Genomic DNA, 22565 nt, shown 5'->3' with positions numbered 1-22565 from the left:
CAATGCTATTTACCCTAGTCCCATAAAAGTACTCCCTGACCCCAAGTGAGTTACCCTAGCCCCTTTATAAGTACTCCCTGACCCCAAGTGGGTTACCCTAGTGCCATATAAATACTTCGTGATCCCAAGTGAGTTACTTTAGCCCCTATATAAGTACTCCCTGACCCCAAGTGAGTTACCCTAGCCCCTTTATAAGTACTCCCTGACCCCAAGTGGGTTACCTAAGTGCAATATAAGTACTTCCTGACCCCAAGTGAGTTACTTTAGCCCCTATATAAGTATCCATGACCCCAAGTGAGTTACCCTAGCCCCTTTATAAGAACTCCCTGACCCCAAGTGGGTTACCCTAGTGCCATTTAAGTACTTCGTGATCCCAAGTGAGTTACTTTAGCCCCTATATAAGTATTCCCTGACCCTAAGTGAGTTACCCTAGCCCCTTTATAAGTACTCCCTGACCCCCAGTGAGTTACCCAAGTCCCATACAAGTACTCCCTGACCCCATGTGAATTACCCTAGGCCCATAATAAGTACTCCCTGACCCCAAGTGAGTTACCCAAGTCCCATACAAGTACTCCCTGTCCCCAAGTGAGTTACCCTGCTCCCATAATATGTACTCCCTGAACCCAAGTGAGTTACCTAGTCCCATATAAGTACTCCCTGACCCCAAGTGTGTTACCCTAGTACCTTATAAGTACTCCCTAACCCCAAGCGAGTTACCATAGCCCCTTTATAAGTACTCCCTGACACCAAGTGTGTTACCCTAGTCCCATATAAGTACTCCCTGACCCCAAGTGGGTTACCTTAGTCCAATATAAGTACTCCCTGACCCCAAGTGAGTTACCCAAGTCCCATACAAGTACTCCCTGACCCCAAGTGAGTTACCCTAGGCCCTTAATAAGTACTCCCTGAACCCAAGTGAGTTACCTAGTCCCATATAAGTACTCCCTGATCCCAAGTGTGTTACCCTAGTCCCTTTATAATTACTCCCTGAGCCCAATTGTTTTACCCTAGTACCTTATAAGTACTCCCTGACCCCAAGCGAGTTACACTAGCCCCCTTATTAGTACTCCCTGACCCCAATTGTGTTACCCTAGTCCAATATAAGTACTCCCTTACCCCAAGTGAGTTACCCTAGTACCTTATAAGTACTCCCTGACCTCAAGCTAGTTACCCTAGCCCCCTTATTAGTACTCCCTGACCCCAATTGTGTTACCCTAGTCCAATATAAGTACTCCCTTACCCCAAGTGAGTTACCCTAGTACCTTATAAGTACTCCCTAACCCCAAGCGAGTTACCATAGCCCCTTTATAAGTACTCCCTGACACCAAGTGTGTTACCCTAGTCCCATATAAGTACTCCCTGACCCCAAGTGGGTTACCTTAGTCCAATATAAGTACTCCCTGACCCCAAGTGAGTTACCCAAGTCCCATACAAGTACTCCTTGACCCCAAGTGAGTTACCCTAGGCCCTTAATAAGTACTCCCTGAACCCAAGTGAGTTACCTAGTCCCATATAAGTACTCCCTGACCCCAAGTGAGTTACCCTAGCCCCTTTATAAGTACTCCCTGACCCCAAGTGGGTTACCCTAGTGCCATATAAGTACTTCGTGATCCCAAGTGAGTTACTTTAGCCCCTATATAAGTATTCCCTGACCCCAAGTGGGTTACCCTAGCCCCTTTATAAGTACTCCCTGACCCCAAGTGAGTTACCCTAGTACCTTATAAGTACTCCCTGACCTCAAGCGAGTTACCCTAGCCCCTTTATAAGTACTCCCTGACCCCAAGTGTGTTACCCTAGCCCCTTTATAAGTACTCCCTGACCCAAGCGAGGTACCCTAGTCCCATATAATTACTCCCTGACCCCAAGTGAGTTACCCTAGTACCATATAAGTACTCCCTGACCCAATGCGATTTACCCTAGTCCCATATAAGTACTCCCTGACCCCAAGTGAGTTACCCTAGTCCCTTATAAGTACTCCCTGACCCCAAGTGAGTTACCCAAGTCCCATAATAGTACTTCCTGACCCCAAGTGAGTTACTTTAGCCCCTATATAAGTATTCCCTGACCCCAAATGAGTTACCCTAGCCCCTTTATAAGTACACCCTGACCCCAAGTGAGTTACCCTAGTACCATATAAGTAATACCTGACCCAATGCGATTTACCCTAGTCCCATAAAAGTACTCCCTGACCCCAAGTGAGTTACCCTAGCCCCTTTATAAGTACTCCCTGACCCCAAGTGGGTTACCCTAGTGCCATATAAATACTTCGTGATCCCAAGTGAGTTACTTTAGCCCCTATATAAGTACTCCCTGACCCCAAGTGAGTTACCCTAGCCCCTTTATAAGTACTCCCTGACCCCAAGTGGGTTACCTAAGTGCAATATAAGTACTTCCTGACCCCAAGTGAGTTACTTTAGCCCCTATATAAGTATCCATGACCCCCAAGTGAGTTACCCTAGCCCCTTTATAAGAACTCCCTGACCCCAAGTGGGTTACCCTAGTGCCATTTAAGTACTTCGTGATCCCAAGTGAGTTACTTTAGCCCCTATATAAGTATTCCCTGACCCTAAGTGAGTTACCCTAGCCCCTTTATAAGTACTCCCTGACCCCCAGTGAGTTACCCAAGTCCCATACAAGTACTCCCTGACCCCAAGTGAGTTACCCTAGGCCCATAATAAGTACTCCCTGACCCCAAGTGAGTTACCCAAGTCCCATACAAGTACTCCCTGTCCCCAAGTGAGTTACCCTGCTCCCATAATATGTACTCCCTGAACCCAAGTGAGTTACCTAGTCCCATATAAGTACTCCCTGACCCCAAGTGTGTTACCCTAGTACCTTATAAGTACTCCCTAACCCCAAGCGAGTTACCATAGCCCCTTTATAAGTACTCCCTGACACCAAGTGTGTTACCCTAGTCCCATATAAGTACTCCCTGACCCCAAGCGAGTTACCCAAGTCCCATACAAGTACTCCCTGACGCCAAGTGAGTTACCCTAGGCCCTTAATAAGTACTCCCTGACTCCAAGTGTGTTACCCTAGTCCCATATAAGTACTCCCTGACCCCAAGTGGGTTACCTTAGTCCAATATAAGTACTCCCTGACCCCAAGTGAGTTACCCAAGTCCCATACAAGTACTCCCTGACGCCAAGTGAGTTACCCTAGGCCCTTAATAAGTACTCCCTGAACCCAAGTGAGTTACCTAGTCCCATATAAGTACTCCCTGATCCCAAGTGTGTTACCCTAATCCCTTTATAATTACTCCCTGAGCCCAATTGTTTTACCCTAGTACCTTATAAGTACTCCCTGACCCCAAGCGAGATACCCTAGCCCCCTTATTAGTACTCCCTGACCCCAATTGTGTTACCCTAGTCCAATATAAGTACTCCCTTACCCCAAGTGAGTTACCCTAGTCCAATATAAGTACTCCCTGACCCCAAGTGAGTTACCCTAGTCCCATTTAAGTACTCCCTGACCCCAAGTGAGTTACCCTAGTCCCATATAAGTACTCCCTGACCACAAGTGAGTTAACCTACTCCCAAATAAGTACTCCCTGACCCAAAGTGAGTTACCCTAGCCCCTTTATAAGTACTCCCTGACCCAAGCGAGTTACCCTAGTCCCATATAATTACTACCTGACACCAATTGAGTTTCCCTGGTTCCATATAAGTACAAGTTAACCCGTAAGTGAGTTACCCTAGTACCATATAAGTAATCCCTGACCCAATGCGATTTACCCTAGTCCCATGTAAGTACTCCCTGACCCCAAGTGAGTTACCCTAGCCCCTTTATAAGAACTCCTTGACCCCAAGTGGGTTACCCTAGTGCCATTTAAGTACTTCGTGATCCCAAGTGAGTTACTTTAGCCCCTATATAAGTATTCCCTGACCCCAAGTGAGTTACCCTAGCCCCTTTATAAGTACTCCCTGACCCCAAGTGAGTTACCCAAGTCCCATAATAGTACTTCCTGACCCCAAGTGAGTTACTTTAGCCCCTATATAAGTATTCCCTGACCCCAAGTGAGTTACCCTAGCCCCTTTATAAGTACACCCTGACCCCAAGTGAGTTACCCTACTACCATATAAGTAATCCCTGACCCAATGCGATTTACCCTAGTCCCATATAAGTACTCCCTGACCCCAAGTGAGTTACCCTAGCCCCTTTATAAGTACTCCCTGACCCCAAGTGGGTTACCCTAGTGCCATATAAGTACTTCGTGATCCCAAGTGAGTTACTTTAGCCCCTATATAAGTATTCCCTGACCCCAAGTGGGTTACCCTAGCCCCTTTATAAGTACTCCCTGACCCCAAGTGAGTTACCCTAGTACCTTATAAGTACTCCCTGACCTCAAGCGAGTTACCCTAGCCCCTTTATAAGTACTCCCTGACCCCAAGTGGGTTACCCTAGTGCCATATAAATACTTCGTGATCCCAAGTGAGTTACTTTAGCCCCTATATAAGTACTCCCTGACCCCAAGTGAGTTACCCTAGCCCCTTTATAAGTACTCCCTGACCCCAAGTGGGTTACCTAAGTGCAATATAAGTACTTCCTGACCCCAAGTGAGTTACTTTAGCCCCTATATAAGTATCCATGACCCCAAGTGAGTTACCCTAGCCCCTTTATAAGAACTCCCTGACCCCAAGTGGGTTACCCTAGTGCCATTTAAGTACTTCGTGATCCCAAGTGAGTTACTTTAGCCCCTATATAAGTATTCCCTGACCCTAAGTGAGTTACCCTAGCCCCTTTATAAGTACTCCCTGACCCCCAGTGAGTTACCCAAGTCCCATACAAGTACTCCCTGACCCCAAGTGAGTTACCCTAGGCCCATAATAAGTACTCCCTGACCCCAAGTGAGTTACCCAAGTCCCATACAAGTACTCCCTGTCCCCAAGTGAGTTACCCTGCTCCCATAATATGTACTCCCTGAACCCAAGTGAGTTACCTAGTCCCATATAAGTACTCCCTGACCCCAAGTGTGTTACCCTAGTACCTTATAAGTACTCCCTAACCCCAAGCGAGTTACCATAGCCCCTTTATAAGTACTCCCTGACACCAAGTGTGTTACCCTAGTCCCATATAAGTACTCCCTGACCCCAAGTGGGTTACCTTAGTCCAATATAAGTACTCCCTGACCCCAAGTGAGTTACCCAAGTCCCATACAAGTACTCCCTGACCCCAAGTGAGTTACCCTAGGCCCTTAATAAGTACTCCCTGAACCCAAGTGAGTTACCTAGTCCCATATAAGTACTCCCTGATCCCAAGTGTGTTACCCTAATCCCTTTATAATTACTCCCTGAGCCCAATTGTTTTACCCTAGTACCTTATAAGTACTCCCTGACCCCAAGCGAGATACCCTAGCCCCCTTATTAGTACTCCCTGACCCCAATTGTGTTACCCTAGTCCAATATAAGTACTCCCTTACCCCAAGTGAGTTACCCTAGTCCAATATAAGTACTCCCTGACCCCAAGTGAGTTACCCTAGTCCCATTTAAGTACTCCCTGACCCCAAGTGAGTTACCCTAGTCCCATATAAGTACTCCCTGACCACAAGTGAGTTAACCTACTCCCAAATAAGTACTCCCTGACCCAAAGTGAGTTACCCTAGCCCCTTTATAAGTACTCCCTGACCCAAGCGAGTTACCCTAGTCCCATATAATTACTACCTGACACCAATTGAGTTTCCCTGGTTCCATATAAGTACAAGTTAACCCGTAAGTGAGTTACCCTAGTACCATATAAGTAATCCCTGACCCAATGCGATTTACCCTAGTCCCATGTAAGTACTCCCTGACCCCAAGTGAGTTACCCTAGCCCCTTTATAAGAACTCCTTGACCCCAAGTGGGTTACCCTAGTGCCATTTAAGTACTTCGTGATCCCAAGTGAGTTACTTTAGCCCCTATATAAGTATTCCCTGACCCCAAGTGAGTTACCCTAGCCCCTTTATAAGTACTCCCTGACCCCAAGTGAGTTACCCAAGTCCCATAATAGTACTTCCTGACCCCAAGTGAGTTACTTTAGCCCCTATATAAGTATTCCCTGACCCCAAGTGAGTTACCCTAGCCCCTTTATAAGTACACCCTGACCCCAAGTGAGTTACCCTACTACCATATAAGTAATCCCTGACCCAATGCGATTTACCCTAGTCCCATATAAGTACTCCCTGACCCCAAGTGAGTTACCCTAGCCCCTTTATAAGTACTCCCGGACCCCAAGTGGGTTACCCTAGTGCCATATAAGTACTTCGTGATCCCAAGTGAGTTACTTTAGCCCCTATATAAGTATTCCCTGACCCCAAGTGGGTTACCCTAGCCCCTTTATAAGTACTCCCTGAACCCAAGTGAGTTACCCTAGTACCTTATAAGTACTCCCTGACCTCAAGCGAGTTACCCTAGCCCCTTTATAAGTACTCCCTGACCCCAAGTGTGTTACCCTAGCCCCTTTATAAGTACTCCCTGACCCAAGCGAGGTACCCTAGTCCCATATAATTACTCCCTGACCCCAAGTGAGTTTCCCTGGTTCCATATAAGTACAAGTTAATCCCCAAGTGAGTTACCCTAGTACCATATAAGTACTCCCTGACCCAATGCGATTTACCCTAGTCCCATATAAGTACTCCCTGACCCTTAGTGAGTTACCCTAGTCACATATTAGTACTCCCTGACCCCAAGTAAGTTACTCTAGCCCCTTTATAAGTACTCCCTGACCCCAAGTGGGTTACTTTAGCCCCTGTATAAGTATTCCCCCACCCTAAGTGAGTTACCCTAGCCCCTTTATAAGTACCCCCTGACCCCCAGTGAGTTACCCAAGTCCCATACAATTACTCCCTGACCTCAAGTGAGTTACCCTAGGCCCATAATAAGTACTCCCTGAACCCAAGTGAGTTACCTAGTCCCATATAAGTACTCCCTGATCCCAAGTGAGTTACCCTTGCCCCTTTATAATTACTCCCTGACCCCAAGTGTGTTACCCTAGTACCTTATAAGTACTCCCTGACCCCAAGCTAGTTACCCTACCCCCTTTATAAGTACTCCCTGACTCCAAGTGTGTTACCCTAGTCCAATATAAGTACTCCCTGACCCCAAGTGAGTTAACCTACTCCCAAATAAGTACTCCCTGACCCAAAGTGAGTTACCCTAGCCCCTTTATAAGTACTCCCTGACCCAAGCGAGTTACCCAAGTCCCATATAATTACTCCCTGACACCAATTGAGTTTCCCTGGTTCCATATAAGTACAAGTTAACCCGTAAGTGAGTTACCCTAGTACCATATAAGTAATCCCTGACCCAATGCGATTTACCCTAGTCCCATGTAAGTACTCCCTGACCCCAAGTGAGTTACCCTAGCCCCTTTATAAGAACTCCTTGACCCCAAGTGGGTTACCCTAGTGCCATTTAAGTACTTCGTGATCCCAAGTGAGTTACTTTAGCCCCTATATAAGTATTCCCTGACCCCAAGTGAGTTACCCTAGCCCCTTTATAAGTACTCCCTGACCCCAAGTGAGTTACCCAAGTCCCATAATAGTACTTCCTGACCCCAAGTGAGTTACTTTAGCCCCTATATAAGTATTCCCTGAGCCCAAGTGAGTTACCCCAGCCCCTTTATAAGTACACCCTGACCCCAAGTGAGTTACCCTACTACCATATAAGTAATCCCTGACCCAATGCGATTTACCCTAGTCCCATATAAGTACTCCCTGACCCCAAGTGAGTTACCCTAGCCCCTTTATAAGTACTCCCTGACCCCAAGTGGGTTACCCTAGTGCCATATAAGTACTTCGTGATCCCAAGTGAGTTACTTTAGCCCCTATATAAGTATTCCCTGACCCTAAGTGAGTTACCCTAGCCCCTTTATAAGTACTCCCTGACCACAAGTGAGTTAACCTACTCCCAAATAGGTACTCCCTGACCCAAAGTGAGTTACCCTAGCCCCTTTATAAGTACTCCCTGACCCAAGCGAGTTACCCTAGTCCCATATAATTACTCCCTGACCCCAATTGAGTTTCCCTGGTTCCAAATAAGTACAAGTTAACCCGTAAGTGAGTTACCCTAGTACCATATAAGTAATCCCTGACCCAATGCGATTTACCCTAGTCCCATGTAAGTACTCCCTGACCCCAAGTGAGTTACCCTAGCCCCTTTATAAGAACACCCTGACCCCAAGTGGGTTACCCTAGTGCCATTTAAGTACTTCGTGATCGCAAGTGAGTTACTTTAGCCCCAATATAAGTATTCCCTGACCCCAAGTGAGTTACCCTAGCCCCTTTATAAGTACTCCCTGACCCCAAGTGAGTTACCCAAGTCTTATAATAGTACTTCCTGACACCAAGTGAGTTACTTTAGCCCCTATATAAGTATTCCCTGACCCCAAATGAGTTACCCTAGCCCCTTTATAAGTACACCCTGAACCCAAGTGAGTTACCCTAGCCCCTTTATAAGTACTCCCTCACCCCAAGTGGGTTACCTAAATGCAATATAAGTACTTCCTGATCCCAAGTGAGTTACTTTAGCCCCTATATAAGTATTCCCTGACCCTAAGTGAGTTACCCTAGCCCCTTTATAAGTACTCCCTGACCCCCAGTGAGTTACCCAAGTCCCATACAAGTACTCCCTGACCCCAAGTGAGTTACCCTAGGCCCATAATAAGTACTCCCTGACCCCAAGTGAGTTACCCAAGTCCCATACAAGTACTCCCTGTCCCCAAGTGGGTTACCCTGCTCCCATAATATGTACTCCCTGAACCCAAGTGAGTTACCTAGTCCCATATAAGTACTCCCTGACCCCAAGTGTGTTACCCTAGTACCTTATAAGTACTCCCTAACCACAAGCGAGTTACCATAGCCCCTTTATAAGTACTCCCTGACACCAAGTGTGTTACCCTAGTCCCATATAAGTACTCCCTGAGCCCAAGTGGGTTACCTTAGTCCAATATAAGTACTCCCTGACCCCAAGTGAGTTACCCAAGTCCCATACAAGTACTCCCTGACCCCAAGTGAGTTACCCTAGGCCCTTAATAAGTACTCCCTGAACCCAAGTGAGTTACCTAGTCCCATATAAGTACTCCCTGATCCCAAGTGTGTTACCCTAGTCCCTTTATAATTACTCCCTGACCCCAAGTGTGTTACCCTAGTACCTTATAAGTACTCTCTAACCCCAAGCGAGTTACCATAGCCCCTTTATAAGTACTCCCTGACACCAAGTGTGTTACCCTAGTCCCATATAAGTACTCCCTGAACCCAAGTGGGTTACCTTAGTCCAATATAAGGAATCCCTGACCCCAAGTGAATTACCCAAGTCCCATACAAGTACTCCCTGACCCCAAGTGAGTTACCCTAGGCCCTTAATAAATACTCCCTGAACCCAAGTGAGTTACCTAGTCCCATATAAGTACTCCCTGATCCCAAGTGAGTTACCCAAGCCCCTTTATAATTACTCCCTGAGCCCAATTGTTTTACCCTAGTACCTTATAAGTACTCCCTGACCCCAAGCGAGTTACCCTAGCCCCCTTATTAGTACTCCCTGACCCCAATTGTGTTACCCTAGTCCAATATAAGTACTCCCTTACCCCAAGTGAGTTACCCTAGTCCAATATAAGTACTCCCTGACCCCAAGTGAGTTACCCTAGGCCCTTAATAAGTACTCCCTGAACCCAAGTGAGTTACCTAGTCCCATATAAGTACTCCCTGATCCCAAGTGTGTTACCCTAGTCCCTTTATAATTACTCCCTGACACCAAGTGTGTTACCCTAGTCCCATATAAGTACTCCCTGACCCCAAGTGGGTTACCTTAGTCCAATATAAGTACTCCCTGACCCCAAGTGAGTTACCCAAGTCCCATACAAGTACTCCCTGACCCCAAGTGAGTTACCCTAGGCCCTTAATAAGTACTCCCTGAACCCAAGTGAGTTACCTACTCCCAAATAAGTACTCCCTGACCCAAAGTGAGTTACCCTAGCCCCTTTATAAGTACTCCCTGACCCAAGCGAGTTACCCTAGTCCCATATAATGACTACCTGACACCAATTGAGTTTCCCTGGTTCCATATAAGTACAAGTTAACCCGTAAGTGAGTTACCCTAGTACCATATAAGTAATCCCTGACCCAATGCGATTTACCCTAGTCCCATGTAAGTACTCCCTGACCCCAAGTGAGTTACCCTAGCCCCTTTATAAGAACTCCTTGACCCCAAGTGGGTTACCCTAGTGCCATTTAAGTACTTCGTGATCCCAAGTGAGTTACTTTAGCCCCTATATAAGTATTCCCTGACCCCAAGTGAGTTACCCTAGCCCCTATATAAGTACTCCCTGACCCCAAGTGAGTTACCCAAGTCCCATAATAGTACTTCCTGACCCCAAGTGAGTTACTTTAGCCCCTATATAAGTATTCCCTGACCCCAAGTGAGTTACCCTAACCCCTTTATAAGTACACCCTGACCCCAAGTGAGTTACCCTACTACCATATAAGTAATCCCTGACCCAATGCGATTTACCCTAGTCCCATATAAGTACTCCCTGACCCCAAGTGAGTTACCCTAGTACCTTATAAGTACTCCCTGACCCTAATTGAGTTCCCATAGTCACATATAAGTACTCCCTGACCCTTAGTGAGTTACCCTAGTCACATATTAGTACTCCCTGACCCCATGTAAGTTACTCTAGCCCCTTTATAAGTACTCCCTGACCCCAAGTGGGTTACTTTAGCCCCTATATAAGTATTCCCCCATCCTAAGTGAGTTACCCTAGCCCCTTTATAAGTACCCCCTGACCCCCAGTGAGTTACCCAAGTTCCATACAATTACTCCCTGACCTCAAGTGAGTTACCCTAGGCCCATAATAAGTACTCCCTGAACCCAAGTGAGTTACCTAGTCCCATATAAGTACTCCCTGATCCCAAGTGAGTTACCCTTTCCCCTTTATAATTACTCCCTGACCCCAAGTGTGTTACCCTAGTACCTTATAAGTACTCCCTGACCCCAAGCTAGTTACCCTACCCCCTTTATAAGTACTCCCTGACTCCAAGTGTGTTACCCTAGTCCAATATAAGTACTCCCTGACCCCAATGAGTTACCCTAGTCCAATATAAGTACTCCCTGACCCCAAGTGAGTTACCCTAGTCCCATTTAATTACTCCCTCACCCCAAGTGAGTTACCCTAGCCCATTTATATGTACTCCCTGACCCCAAGTGAGTTACCCAAGTCCCATACAAGTACTCTCTGACCCCAAGTGAGTTACCCTGCTCCCATAATAAGTACTCCCTGAACCCAAGTGTGTTACCCTAGTACCTTATAAGTACTCTCTAACCCCAAGCGAGTTACGATAGCCCCTTTATAAGTACTCCCTGACACCAAGTGTGTTACCCTAGTCCCATAGAAGCACTCCCTGACCCCAAGTGGGTTACCTTAGTCCAATATAAGTACTCCCTGACCCCAAGTGAGTTACCCAAGTCCCATACAAGTACTCCCTGACCCCAAGTTTGTTACCCTAGCCCCTTTTTAAGTACTCCCTGACACCAAGAGTGTTACCCTAGTCCCATAATAAGTACTCCCTGAACCCAAGCGAGTTACCCTAGTCCCATATAAGTACTCCCTGACCCCAAATGAGTTACCCTAGCCCTTTTATAAGTACACCCTAACCCCAAGTGGGTTACCCTAGTCCCATATAAGTACCCCGTGACCCACAGTGTGTTACCCTAGTCCCATATAAGTACTCCCTGACACCAAGAGAGTTACCCTAGTCCCATATAAGTACTCCCTGACCCCAATCGAGTTACCCTAGTCCCAAATAAGTACTCCCTGACCCCAAGTGAGTTACCCTACTCCCAAATAAGTACTCCCTGACCCAAAGTGAGTCACCCTATTCCCATATAAGTACCCCGTGACACAAAGTGTGTTACCCTAGTGCCATATAAGTACTCACTGACCCCAAGTGAGATACCCTAGTCACATATAAGTACTCCCTGACCCCAAGTGAGTTACCCTAGCCCCTTTATAAGTAGACCCTGACCCCAAGGGTGTTACCCTAGTCCCATATAAGTACTCCCTGCCCCAAGTGAGTTACCCTGCTCCCATAATAAGTACTCCCTGAACCCAAGTGAGTTACCCTAGTCCAATATAAGTACTCCCTGACCCCAATGAGTTACCCTAGTCCAATATAAGTACTCCCTGACCCCAAGTGAGTTACCCTAGTCCCATTTAATTACTCCCTCACCCCAAGTGAGTTACCCTAGCCCATTTATATGTACTCCCTGACCCCAAGTGAGTTACCCAAGTCCCATACAAGTACTCTCTGACCCCAAGTGAGTTACCCTGCTCCCATAATAAGTACTCCCTGAACCCAAGTTAGTTACCTAGTCCCATATAAGTACTCCCTGATCCCAAGTGAGTTACCCTAGTCCCTTTATAAGTACTCCCTGACCCCAAGTGTGTTACCCTAGTACCTTATAAGTACTCTCTAACCCCAAGCGAGTTACGATAGCCCCTTTATAAGTACTCCCTGACACCAAGTGTGTTACCCTAGTCCCATAGAAGCACTCCCTGACCCCAAGTGGGTTACCTTAGTCCAATATAAGTACTCCCTGACCCCAAGTGAGTTACCCAAGTCCCATACAAGTACTCCCTGACCCCAAGTTTGTTACCCTAGCCCCTTTTTAAGTACTCCCTGACACCAAGAGTGTTACCCTAGTCCCATAATAAGTACTCCCTGAACCCAAGCGAGTTACCCTAGTCCCATATAAGTACTCCCTGACCCCAAATGAGTTACCCTAGCCCTTTTATAAGTACACCCTAACCCCAAGTTGGTTACCCTAGTCCCATATAAGTACCCCGTGACCCACAGTGTGTTACCCTAGTCCCATATAAGTACTCCCTGACACCAAGAGAGTTACCCTAGTCCCATATAAGTACTCCCTGACCCCAATCGAGTTACCCTAGTCCCAAATAAGTACTCCCTGACCCCAAGTGAGTTACCCTACTCCCAAATAAGTACTCCCTGACCCAAAGTGAGTCACCCTATTCCCATATAAGTACCCCGTGACACAAAGTGTGTTACCCTAGTGCCATATAAGTACTCACTGACCCCAAGTGAGATACCCTAGTCACATATAAGTACTCCCTGACCCCAAGTGAGTTACCCTAGCCCCTTTATAAGTAGACCCTGACCCCAAGGGTGTTACCCTAGTCCCATATAAGTACTCCCTGCCCCAAGTGAGTTACCCTGCTCCCATAATAAGTACTCCCTGAACCCAACTGAGTTACCTAGTCCCATATAAGTACTCCCTGATCCCAAGTGAGTTACCCTAGTCCCTTTATAAGTACCCCCTGACCCCAAGTGTGTTACCCTAGTACCTTATAAGTACTCCCTGACCCCAAGTGAGTTACCTTAGTCCCATATAAGTACTCCCTGACCCCAATTGAGTTACCCTAGTCCCATATAAATACCCCGTACCCAAAGTGTGTTACCCTAGTCCCATAGAAGTACTCCCTGATCCCAAGTGAGTTACTTTAGCCCCTATATAGGAACTCCCTGACCCCAAGTGAGTTACCCTACCCCCTTTACAAGTACTCCCTGATCCCAAGTGAGTTACCCTAGTCCCATACAAGTACTCCCTGATACCAATTGAGTTACCCTAGTCCCATAATACGTACTCCCTGAACCCAAGTGAGTTACCTAGTCCCATTTAGTTACTCCCTGATCCAAAGTTAGTTACCCTATCCACTTTATAAGTACTCCCTGACCCCAAGTGTGTTACCCTAGTCCCATAATAAGTACTCCCTGAACCCAAGCGAGTTACCCTAGTCCCATATAAGTACTCCGTGACCCCAAATGAGTTACCCTAGCCCTTTTATAAGTACACCCTAACCCCAAGTGGGTTACCCTAGTCCCATATAAGTACCCCGTGACCCACAGTGTGTTACCCTAGTCCCATATAAGTACTCATTGACCCCAAGTGAGTTACCCTAGTCCCATATAAGTACTCCCTGACCCCAATCGAGTTACCCTAGTCCCATATAAGTACTCCCTGACCCAATGCGAGTTGCACTAGTCTCATATAAGTTCTCCCTGACCGCAAGTGAGTTACACTATTCCCATATAAGAACCCCGTGACACAAAGTGTGTTACCCTAGTGCCATATAAGTACTCACTGACCCCAAGTAGGATACCCTAGTCACATATAAGTACTCCCTGACCCAAAGTGAGTTACCCTAGCCCCTTTATAAGTACACCCTGACCCCAAGGGTGTTACCCTAGTCCCATATAAGTACTCCCTGACCCCAAGTGAGTTTCCCTGGTTCCATTTAAGTACAAGTTAACCCCCAAGTGAGTTACCCTAGTACTATATAAGTACTCCCTGACCCAATGCGATTTACCCTAGTCCCATGTAAGTACTCCCTGACCCCAAGTGAGTTACCCTAGCCCCTTTATAAGAACTCCCTGACCCCAAGTGTGTTACCCTAGTCCCATAATAAGTACTCCCTGACCCAATGCGAGTTGCACTAGTCTCATATAAGTTCTCCCTGACCGCAAGTGAGTTACACTATTCCCATATAAGAACCCCGTGACACAAAGTGTGTTACCCTAGTGCCATATAAGTACTCACTGACCCCAAGTAGGATACCCTAGTCACATATAAGTACTCCCTGACCCCAAGTGAGTTACCCTAGCCCCTTTATGAGTACTACCTGACCCCAAGTGAGTTACCCAAGTCCCATAATAGTACTTCCTGACCCCACATGAGTTACTTTAGCCCCTATATAAGTATCCCTGACCCCAAGTGAGTTACCCTAGCCCATTTATAAGTACTCCCTGACCCCAAGTGAGTTACCCAAGTCCCATACAAGTACTCCCTGACCCCAAGTGAGTTACCCTGCTCCCATAATAAGTACTCCCTTACACCAAGTGGGTTACACTTGTGCCTTTTTAAGTACATCCTGCCCCAAGTGAGTTACTTTAGCCCCTATATAAGTATTCCCTGACCCTAAGTGAGTTACCCTAGCCCCTTTATAAGTACTCCCTGACCCCCAGTGAGTTACCCAAGTCCCATACAAGTACTCCCTGACCCCAAGTGAGTTACCCTAGGCCCTTAATAAGTACTCCCTGAACCCAAGTGAGTTGCCTAGTCCCATATAAGTACTCCCTGATCACAAGTGAGTTACCCTAGCCCCTTTATAAGTACTACCTGACACCAAGTGTGTTACCCTAGTCCAATATAAGTACTCCCTGACCCCAACTGAGTTACCCTAGTCCCACATAAGTACTCCCTGACCCCAATTGAGTTACCCTAGTCTCATATAAGTACTCCGTGACCCCAAATGAGTTACCCTAGCCCTTTTATAAGTACACCCTAACCCCAAATGGGTTACCCTAGTCCCATATAAGTACCCCGTGACCCACAGTGTGTTACCCTAGTCCCATATAAGTACTCCCTGACCCCAAGTGAGTTACCCTAGTCCCATATAAGTACTCCCTGACCCCAATCGAGTTACCCTAGTCCCATATAAGTACTCCCTGACCCAATGCGAGTTGCACTAGTCTCATATAAGTTCTCCCTGACCGCAAGTGAGTTACACTATTCCCATATAAGTACCCCGTGACATAAAGTGTGTTACCCTAGTGCCATATAAGTACTCACTGACCCCAAGTAGGATACCCTAGTCACATATAAGTACTCCCTGACCCAAAGTGAGTTACCCTAGCCCCTTTATAAGTACACCCTGACCCCAAGGGTGTTACCCTAGTCCCATATAACTACCCCGTGACCCAAAGTGTGTTACCCTAGTCCCATATAAGTACTCCCTGACCCCAATCGAGTTACCCTAGTCCCATATAAGTACTCCCTGACCCAATGCGAGTTGCACTAGTCTCATATAAGTTCTCCCTGACCGCAAGTGAGTTACACTATTCCCATATAAGTACCCCGTGACACAAAGTGTGTTACCCTAGTTCCATATAAGTACTCACTGACCCCAAGTAGGATACCCTAGTCACATATAAGTACTCCCTGACCCAAAGTGAGTTACCCTAGCCCCTTTATAAGTACACCCTGACCCCAAGGGTGTTACCCTAGTGCCATTTAAGTACTTCGTGATCCCAATTGAGTTACTTTAGCCCCTATATAAGTATTCCCTGACCCCAAGTGAGTTACCCTAGCCCCTTTATAAGTACTCCCTGACCCCAAGTGAGTTACCCAAGTCCCATAATAGTACTTCCTGACCCCAAGTGAGTTACTTTAGCCCCTATATAAGTATTCCCTGAGCCCAAGTGAGTTACCCCAGCCCCTTTATAAGTACTCCCTGACCCCAAGTGGGTTACCCTAGTGCCATATAAGTACTTCGTGATCCCAAGTGAGTTACTTTAGCCCCTATATAAGTATTCCCTGACCCTAAGTGAGTTACCCTAGCCCCTTTATAAGTACTCCCTGACCCCAAGTGGGTTACCCTAGTGCCATATAAGTACTTCGTGATCCCAAGTGAGTTACTTTAGCCCCTATATAAGTATTCCCTGACCCTAAGTGAGTTACCCTAGCCCCTTTATAAGTACTCCCTGACCACAAGTGAGTTAACCTACTCCCAAATAGGTACTCCCTGACCCAAAGTGAGTTACCCTAGCCCCTATATAAGTACTCCCTGACCCAAGCGAGTTACCCTAGTCCCATATAATTACTCCCTGACCCCAATTGAGTTTCCCTGGTTCCAAATAAGTACAAGTTAACCCGTAAGTGAGTTACCCTAGTACCATATAAGTAATCCCTGACCCAATGCGATTTACCCTAGTCCCATGTAAGTACTCCCTGACCCCAAGTGAGTTACCCTAGCCCCTTTATAAGAACTCCTTGACCCCAAGTGGGTTACCCTAGTGCCATTTAAGTACTTCGTGATCCCAAGTGAGTTACTTTAGCCCCTATATAAGTATTCCCTGACCCCAAGTGAGTTACCCTAGCCCCTTTATAAGTACTCCCTGACCCCAAGTGAGTTACCCAAGTCCCATAATAGTACTTCCTGACCCCAAGTGAGTTACTTTAGCCCCTATATAAGTATTCCCTGAGCCCAAGTGAGTTACCCCAGCCCCTTTATAAGTACACCCTGACCCCAAGTGAGTTACCCTACTACCATATAAGTAATCCCTGACCCAATGCGATTTACCCTAGTCCCATATAAGTACTCCCTGACCCCAAGTGAGTTACCCTAGCCCCTTTATAAGTACTCCCTGACCCCAAGTGGGTTACCCTAGTGCCATATAAGTACTTCGTGATCCCAAGTGAGTTACTTTAGCCCCTATATAAGTATTCCCTGACCCTAAGTGAGTTACCCTAGCCCCTTTATAAGTACTCCCTGACCACAAGTGAGTTAACCTACTCCCAAATAGGTACTCCCTGACCCAAAGTGAGTTACCCTAGCCCCTTTATAAGTACTCCCTGACCCAAGCGAGTTACCCTAGTCCCATATAATTACTCCCTGACCCCAATTGAGTTTCCCTGGTTCCAAATAAGTACAAGTTAACCCGTAAGTGAGTTACCCTAGTACCATATAAGTAATCCCTGACCCAATGCGATTTACCCTAGTCCCATGTAAGTACTCCCTGACCCCAAGTGAGTTACCCTAGCCCCTTTATAAGAACTCCCTTACCCCAAGTGGGTTACCCTAGTGCCATTTAAGTACTTCGTGATCGCAAGTGAGTTACTTTAGCCCCAATATAAGTATTCCCTGACCCCAAGTGAGTTACCCTAGCCCCTTTATAAGTACTCCCTGACCCCAAGTGAGTTACCCAAGTCCCATAATAGTACTTCCTGACACCAAGTGAGTTACTTTAGCCCCTATATAAGTATTCCCTGACCCCAAATGAGTTACCCTAGCCCCTTTATAAGTACACCCTGACCCCAAGTGAGTTACCCTAGCCCCTTTATAAGTACTCCCTCACCCCAAGTGGGTTACCTAAATGCAATATAAGTACTTCCTGATCCCAAGTGAGTTACTTTAGCCCCTATATAAGTATTCCCTGACCCTAAGTGAGTTACCCTAGCCCCTTTATAAGTACTCCCTGACCCCCAGTGAGTTACCCAAGTCCCATACAAGTACTCCCTGACCCCAAGTGAGTTACCCTAAGCCCATAATAAGTACTCCCTGACCCCAAGTGAGTTACCCAAGTCCCATACAAGTACTCCCTGTCCCCAAGTGGGTTACCCTGCTCCCATAATATGTACTCCCTGAACCCAAGTGAGTTACCTAGTCCCATATAAGTACTCCCTGACCCCAAGTGTGTTACCCTAGTACCTTATAAGTACTCCCTAACCACAAGCGAGTTACCATAGCCCCTTTATAAGTACTCCCTGACACCAAGTGTGTTACCCTAGTCCCATATAAGTACTCCCTGAGCCCAAGTGGGTTACCTTAGTCCAATATAAGTACTCCCTGACCCCAAGTGAGTTACCCAAGTCCCATACAAGTACTCCCTGACCCCAAGTGAGTTACCCTAGGCCCTTAATAAGTACTCCCTGAACCCAAGTTAGTTACCTAGTCCCATATAAGTACTCCCTGATCCCAAGTGAGTTACCCTAGTCCCTTTATAAGTACTCCCTGACCCCAAGTGTGTTACCCTAGTACCTTATAAGTACTCTCTAACCCCAAGCGAGTTACGATAGCCCCTTTATAAGTACTCCCTGACACCAAGTGTGTTACCCTAGTCCCATAGAAGCACTCCCTGACCCCAAGTGGGTTACCTTAGTCCAATATAAGTACTCCCTGACCCCAAGTGAGTTACCCAAGTCCCATACAAGTACTCCCTGACCCCAAGTTTGTTACCCTAGCCCCTTTTTAAGTACTCCCTGACACCAAGAGTGTTACCCTAGTCCCATAATAAGTACTCCCTGAACCCAAGCGAGTTACCCTAATCCCATATAAGTACTCCCTGACCCCAAATGAGTTACCCTAGCCCTTTTATAAGTACACCCTAACCCCAAGTGGGTTACCCTAGTCCCATATAAGTACCCCGTGACCCACAGTGTGTTACCCTAGTCCCATATAAGTACTCCCTGACACCAAGAGAGTTACCCTAGTCCCATATAAGTACTCCCTGACCCCAATCGAGTTACCCTAGTCCCAAATAAGTACTCCCTGACCCCAAGTGAGTTACCCTACTCCCAAATAAGTACTCCCTGACCCAAAGTGAGTCACCCTATTCCCATATAAGTACCCCGTGACACAAAGTGTGTTACCCTAGTGCCATATAAGTACTCACTGACCCCAAGTGAGATACCCTAGTCACATATAAGTACTCCCTGACCCCACGTGAGTTACCCTAGCCCCTTTATAAGTAGACCCTGACCCCAAGGGTGTTACCCTAGTCCCATATAAGTACTCCCTGCCCCAAGTGAGTTACCCTGCTCCCATAATAAGTACTCCCTGAACCCAAGTGAGTTACCCTAGTCCAATATAAGTACTCCCTGACCCCAATGAGTTACCCTAGTCCAATATAAGTACTCCCTGACCCCAAGTGAGTTACCCTAGTCCCATTTAATTACTCCCTCACCCCAAGTGAGTTACCCTAGCCCATTTATATGTACTCCCTGACCCCAAGTGAGTTACCCAAGTCCCATACAAGTACTCTCTGACCCCAAGTGAGTTACCCTGCTCCCATAATAAGTACTCCCTGAACCCAAGTTAGTTACCTAGTCCCATATAAGTACTCCCTGATCCCAAGTGAGTTACCCTAGTCCCTTTATAAGTACTCCCTGACCCCAAGTGTGTTACCCTAGTACCTTATAAGTACTCTCTAACCCCAAGCGAGTTACGATAGCCCCTTTATAAGTACTCCCTGACACCAAGTGTGTTACCCTAGTCCCATAGAAGCACTCCCTGACCCCAAGTGGGTTACCTTAGTCCAATATAAGTACTCCCTGACCCCAAGTGAGTTACCCAAGTCCCATACAAGTACTCCCTGACCCCAAGTTTGTTACCCTAGCCCCTTTTTAAGTACTCCCTGACACCAAGAGTGTTACCCTAGTCCCATAATAAGTACTCCCTGAACCCAAGCGAGTTACCCTAGTCCCATATAAGTACTCCCTGACCCCAAATGAGTTACCCTAGCCCTTTTATAAGTACACCCTAACCCCAAGTGGGTTACCCTAGTCCCATATAAGTACCCCGTGACCCACAGTGTGTTACCCTAGTCCCATATAAGTACTCCCTGACACCAAGAGAGTTACCCTAGTCCCATATAAGTACTCCCTGACCCCAATCGAGTTACCCTAGTCCCAAATAAGTACTCCCTGACCCCAAGTGAGTTACCCTACTCCCAAATAAGTACTCCCTGACCCAAAGTGAGTCACCCTATTCCCATATAAGTACCCCGTGACACAAAGTGTGTTACCCTAGTGCCATATAAGTACTCACTGACCCCAAGTGAGATACCCTAGTCACATATAAGTACTCCCTGACCCCAAGTGAGTTACCCTAGCCCCTTTATAAGTAGACCCTGACCCCAAGGGTGTTACCCTAGTCCCATATAAGTACTCCCTGCCCCAAGTGAGTTACCCTGCTCCCATAATAAGTACTCCCTGAACCCAAGTGAGTTACCTAGTCCCATATAAGTACTCCCTGATCCCAAGTGAGTTACCCTAGTCCCTTTATAAGTACCCCCTGACCCCAAGTGTGTTACCCTAGTACCTTATAAGTACTCCCTGACCCCAAGTGAGTTACCTTAGTCCCATATAAGTACTCCCTGACCCCAATTGAGTTACCCTAGTCCCATATAAATACCCCGTACCCAAAGTGTGTTACCCTAGTCCCATAGAAGTACTCCCTGATCCCAAGTGAGTTACTTTAGCCCCTATATAGGAACTCCCTGACCCCAAGTGAGTTACCCTACCCCCTTTACAAGTACTCCCTGATCCCAAGTGAGTTACCCTAGTCCCATACAAGTACTCCCTGATACCAATTGAGTTACCCTAGTCCCATAATACGTACTCCCTGAACCCAAGTGAGTTACCTAGTCCCATTTAGTTACTCCCTGATCCAAAGTTAGTTACCCTATCCACTTTATAAGTACTCCCTGACCCCAAGTGTTTTACCCTAGTCCCATAATAAGTACTCCCTGAACCCAAGCGAGTTACCCTAGTCCCATATAAGTACTCCGTGACCCCAAATGGGTTACCCTAGCCCTTTTATAAGTACACCCTAACCCCAAGTGGGTTACCCTAGTCCCATATAAGTACCCCGTGACCCACAGTGTGTTACCCTAGTCCCATATAAGTACTCATTGACCCCAAGTGAGTTACCCTAGTCCCATATAAGTACTCCCTGACCCCAATCGAGTTACCCTAGTCCCATATAAGTACTCCCTGACCCAATGCGAGTTGCACTAGTCTCATATAAGTTCTCCCTGACCGCAAGTGAGTTACACTATTCCCATATAAGAACCCCGTGACACAAAGTGTGTTACCCTAGTGCCATATAAGTACTCACTGACCCCAAGTAGGATACCCTAGTCACATATAAGTACTCCCTGACCCAAAGTGAGTTACCCTAGCCCCTTTATAAGTACACCCTGACCCCAAGGGTGTTACCCTAGTCCCATATAAGTACTCCCTGACCCCAAGTGAGTTTCCCTGGTTCCATTTAAGTACAAGTTAACCCCCAAGTGAGTTACCCTAGTACTATATAAGTACTCCCTGACCCAATGCGATTTACCCTAGTCCCATGTAAGTACTCCCTGACCCCAAGTGAGTTACCCTAGCCCCTTTATAAGAACTCCCTGACCCCAAGTGTGTTACCCTAGTCCCATAATAAGTACTCCCTGACCCAATGCGAGTTGCACTAGTCTCATATAAGTTCTCCCTGACCGCAAGTGAGTTACACTATTCCCATATAAGAACCCCGTGACACAAAGTGTGTTACCCTAGTGCCATATAAGTACTCACTGACCCCAAGTAGGATACCCTAGTCACATATAAGTACTCCCTGACCCCAAGTGAGTTACCCTAGCCCCTTTATGAGTACTACCTGACCCCAAGTGAGTTACCCAAGTCCCATAATAGTACTTCCTGACCCCACATGAGTTACTTTAGCCCCTATATAAGTATCCCTGACCCCAAGTGAGTTACCCTAGCCCATTTATAAGTACTCCCTGACCCCAAGTGAGTTACCCAAGTCCCATACAAGTACTCCCTGACCCCAAGTGAGTTACCCTGCTCCCATAATAAGTACTCCCTTACACCAAGTGGGTTACACTTGTGCCTTTTTAAGTACATCCTGCCCCAAGTGAGTTACTTTAGCCCCTATATAAGTATTCCCTGACCCTAAGTGAGTTACCCTAGCCCCTTTATAAGTACTCCCTGACCCCCAGTGAGTTACCCAAGTCCCATACAAGTACTCCCTGACCCCAAGTGAGTTACCCTAGGCCCTTAATAAGTACTCCCTGAACCCAAGTGAGTTGCCTAGTCCCATATAAGTACTCCCTGATCACAAGTGAGTTACCCTAGCCCCTTTATAAGTACTACCTGACACCAAGTGTGTTACCCTAGTCCAATATAAGTACTCCCTGACCCCAACTGAGTTACCCTAGTCCCACATAAGTACTCCC

The sequence above is a fragment of the Prorops nasuta genome, unplaced genomic scaffold (genome assembly GCF_024137725.1).
Source record: "Prorops nasuta isolate Cenicafe-Biocafe unplaced genomic scaffold, Cenicafe_Pnas_1.2 PNAS00041, whole genome shotgun sequence".
Classification (NCBI taxonomy): domain Eukaryota; kingdom Metazoa; phylum Arthropoda; class Insecta; order Hymenoptera; family Bethylidae; genus Prorops; species Prorops nasuta.
The sequence above is the reverse complement of the archived record's forward strand: the minus strand, read 5'-3'. Positions refer to the sequence as shown.